The sequence below is a fragment of the Scylla paramamosain genome, chromosome 37 (genome assembly GCF_035594125.1).
Source record: "Scylla paramamosain isolate STU-SP2022 chromosome 37, ASM3559412v1, whole genome shotgun sequence".
In the NCBI taxonomy this organism is placed as follows: Eukaryota; Metazoa; Arthropoda; class Malacostraca; order Decapoda; family Portunidae; genus Scylla; species Scylla paramamosain.
Window position 1 is genome coordinate 1,302,501 of NC_087187.1, and position 4,121 is coordinate 1,306,621.

Genomic DNA, 4,121 nt, shown 5'->3' on the forward strand with positions numbered 1-4,121 from the left:
AGTAACGTGAGGAAGCGTGAGGCCATAGTCTTCCCTCCCCGGCGTCTAACAGCTGACTGAGTGCCTGAGCGGTCTGCTGTTGGCTGCTGTGGCTGGTTACTCTCGCTCCTCTCTCCCTCCCTTCCCGACTTCCCTCCCGGTGACTTTTTTTTTTTCTCTCTCTCTCTCTCTCTCTCTTTCTGTTACCTCACTCGCTTCACCTGACTGCCATGCAATATAGACTTGTAGGTTAAAATTGGTGACATCTGGATATGTTAACCGTGCTGATGGTGGTGAAATATATATATATTTTTTTTTTATTGCGTTATTGTACTCTGTGATGAAGTGACTGTTTCGTAGTAGTAGTAATAGTAGTAGTAGTAGTAGTAGTAGTGGACTAGCACACGTATAGCCTGATGACTTCTTGCAGCTTCCCTGATATTTTCACGTTCCTATTTCATTCCTGCCTCTGAAGTACCGTTAGGAAGGCATCCCCAGCTTTCCTACGTCGGGTATATAAAATAGAGGACATGTTGCATAATTTTTACCGTTCTTCTGATAATCACGAGGCAGTTAAAAGGTCTAGAACGTGATTAGAAGAGCGGGTATAGGTGAAATGCTGAGAACGCGGTATAGGCTATTAGAAGTCACCGCCATTATCTCTGCGGGATGTGAAGGCCATGAATGGGCGTGACGAGGGAGGGACCGAAGGAAAAAATAAAATGAATAAATGAATAGGATAGCAAGGGAAATAAAATAAGTAAATGGTTGAGGAAAGAAAATGTGGAATAGTATGAAGGTTTTAAAGTAGGAGATAGAAGTTAAGAGACATGAAAGAAGGAAAGAACTGAGGAAATACGTGAAAAGAAGGATCAAGGAAGGAAGGAAACTGGGATGTCACTAAATTGAAAAGGAAAAGAAGTAACAAGACATGAAATAAAAAAAAAACGATTACACAATATGAAAGAAGGATTAAGAAAGGAAACTACATGTGAGAAAGAGAGAAAAAAATTACAATAAAGAAGAGAAAAACAATGAAGGAAACTGAGAGGATGTTACTAAGCGAGAAAGAGGAAAAGAAGTAACAGGACATGAAAGAAAAAAAAAACCGAGGAAAGAAAACGAGGCGTGATATAAACTACGTAAAAGACAGAGAAGAACAATTAAGATGTGATGATACTAAGAGGAAAAGAGGTGATGACGCATAAAAGATGAGGAAGATGATGATGAGGAGGAGGGGGAAGAGCAGGAGGAGGAGGAGGAGGATTCGCACTCCTACACACTCCTTTGACGTAAAATACCCTGCCTGAGGCTAGTCGTGGGGAGGCGAGACGACGGGAGGGAGATCTCAGACGCGCAACCTTTAGGGGATCAACTTTTTACCCCGACAGACGCTCCTTCCTAGCTTTCCTGGTCCTACGTGGGGAACTTCCTATAGGATACCCTCAGGATACGCCTGTCCCTGTCTGGCTGCTGACTCTAGGATACTCATACCAAACCAGCCTCCGTTAGCGAGTCGTAAACATTTTTTTTTTTTTTTATTTGTCCCTCACTCAGACGCACTCCTCATTCCTCTCTCTTGCCCCTCGCAGTGACATGTTACAAAAAAATATATATATTATAGTCATTCGTGGCATAAGGTCGCTTTTTTCTGTCTTTTTTATACCAAAGCGGATTCATCTGAGATTCTTTAGTCACGATGTGGTCAGATTTATAATAAGGATGCTACTTCCTTCATGGCTCGGGGGAATTCTTTGTTTATTTATTTATTTTTATTTATTATTATTATTTTTTTTTTTAGATACAGCAGAGGAGACTACTGTTTGATTATATAAATGGCTTTGGTCCGGAGCTAGGAGATAATATGTTTGAACTTTGATGCTGCGTGGGAAGGTTAATTAGTCTATTTTAAGCAACATATTGGATACAGCTGAAGCTTGTTGACTTTACGCTCTGAGTTCAAAAACTTTTAATATTTTCTTTCAGAGTTAGTAGATGCTTAGAAAAAAATATGTATTAAAAAAATAAATAAACTAGAGTAGGTTCATTTCCTGCAGCTGAAATAAAAAGATGTAGTTTATCATGGCAATTTCCCCAATTATTTCAACCTTCACTTATAAAAGCATTGCACACACACACACACACACACACACACACACACACACACACACACACACCAACTCTTCTCTTCCCCTGTACGAATATAAATGTGGAGTAAATAAAATATAAGTAATACTGATAGACATCTTTAAAAACCAAGGAAAAGTATATAGTACATGCATACAGTACTACAATAAAGAGGGGAGCTAGAAAACAAAAAAAAAATAATAATAAGATTGAGAAAACTACAGAATACAGATTTTGAAGTAGTGAAAAAAAAAATCAGTAATTCTATACAAAAATACTATCTGTTTAAATCCTTCCACCTTTCCCTAAACCAGAAAATACGTACAGAATGATACAGTATGAATAAACCACCCATCCAAGTCCTAACCAGACCCCCCGCTGTTTAACCTCACTGATCGGACGAAAAGTGGCGGCGTATTCCATGTAGTGTGAATAAGGACCATGTATAACTAAACTCTGAAACACTTCACCGCACCTTCACTACTTTCAAAAAGGCTCAAAAGGCTACACGGGTTATCAAGGGTGTTTTTACCGTTCTAGTAACAGATTAACAAGGTTTCTGCATTATTAGAAGCAATCTTGAGACTAAGCATCTCTGTGGTCTTTGAAAATAATCGTAGTGAGAGAGCAAAGCGTTTTAAGGGTTTTTTTTTAAAGGTTTTAGTAACATATTAACTAGATTTCTACATTATTATTAGGAGAAACACTCTTGAGAACCCGGGTAATCAGCTCTGTGATCTTTCAAATTAGTCGTGGCGTGGTGTAAGGCAGAGTTTCAGAATATGGCCCTAAGGAAAAATAATGATTAACTACACTAATATCATTGCACCTGTGGTTAATTAAAGCTAACACCTGAAGTATCATTAATCATTCATTGTATTTATGTAGGCAGTGTAATATTTAAAAGTTTCGTTTTTTTTCTTTTTTATGTACAAGAACAAAAATAACTGATATAATTCTTGAAAGTAAAGTTTTTTTATCTCTTACATACAAAAGAAAACATGACTTTTTTAAAACTAGAAATCCAAAAAGTTTAGTAATTTCCTTAAAATACAAAAAAAAAAAAAAAAAACAGTAATTTATGATTTTTAAGGCAGTAAATCTAAAACGTTAAATAGTTTCCTGAAAACATTAAGAACAGTAATCCTTGACTTTATTATTACTATTATTGATCTATTTGATCTCTTACTTGTTAATTTTTAGAAGGCAGTATATATGTAATTTTCAGAGTTAATATACATTAATATAAATCACTACAGAAAGAGAGAATAATAATAGTACAAATGAAGGAAGGAAGCATAATAATAATAATAATAATTATCAAAATAGAAAAGTTGAAAGATAATAGCAGCAATAATTACTGAAATTGAAAGAAGTAAAGATTGAATGAAAGCAACATAATAATAATAATAATAATAATAATAATAATAATAATAATAATAACGGTAGTACTAGCACAAGTGAATAGAGACTGAGAGAAGGAAGCAACCAAACCACCACCACAACTACAGCTGCTGTTTAGTAATGAAGTGACGTAATGTGTTCAGAGATGACGGCACCACAGCTAAAGGCCCTCACCTCTCCTGTAACACACTACCCCTCACCTCTCCTATAAGACACAGGATCCCTCTCTCTCCTATAAGTCACATCAAGAGTAACATCCTACACCAGATACTGTATAGGGCCTTGAATTCCTTATAAATGAGCATTGGAATCTGTACTACATAGAGCTTGAAGATCTGTACATAGTATTAACCAGTCTGAATATTCATGCTAGTATTGAAATTCTTGTTTATCATCACAACAGTCTGAATATTCATACTAGTCTTCTAATCCTTATGAATAGTCTTGAAATCCATGAGTTTATTAATGTGTACTGTATATAGCATTGAAATCCGAGGTACAATATAGATATCAACAGAGAATGGAGGAAAACAGCTCAGAAATCTAGTCAGACTGAGCATTCAGATCCCCACAACTCAAATACACCACAAGGGGCAGAATTAAAGCAGAAA

General features: G+C 36.2%; 1 protein-coding gene across 3 annotated transcripts in view; it reads right to left on the minus strand.

Annotated features, from left to right (window-relative positions):
* LOC135091268 (Na(+)/H(+) exchanger protein 2-like) overlaps positions 1 to 81 on the minus strand; it is an 83,418-nt gene extending 83,337 nt beyond the window's left edge. Inside the window, exon 1 of one of the 3 annotated variants that reach the window (XM_063988748.1) lies at positions 1 to 81. This exon is cut by the window's left edge and continues 738 nt beyond it. The gene's annotated coding sequence lies outside the window, so the exon portion shown is untranslated. The other 2 variants (XM_063988747.1, XM_063988749.1) reach the window with 2 other exon arrangements.
* Between the last annotated feature and the right edge of the window lie 4,040 nt (positions 82 to 4,121).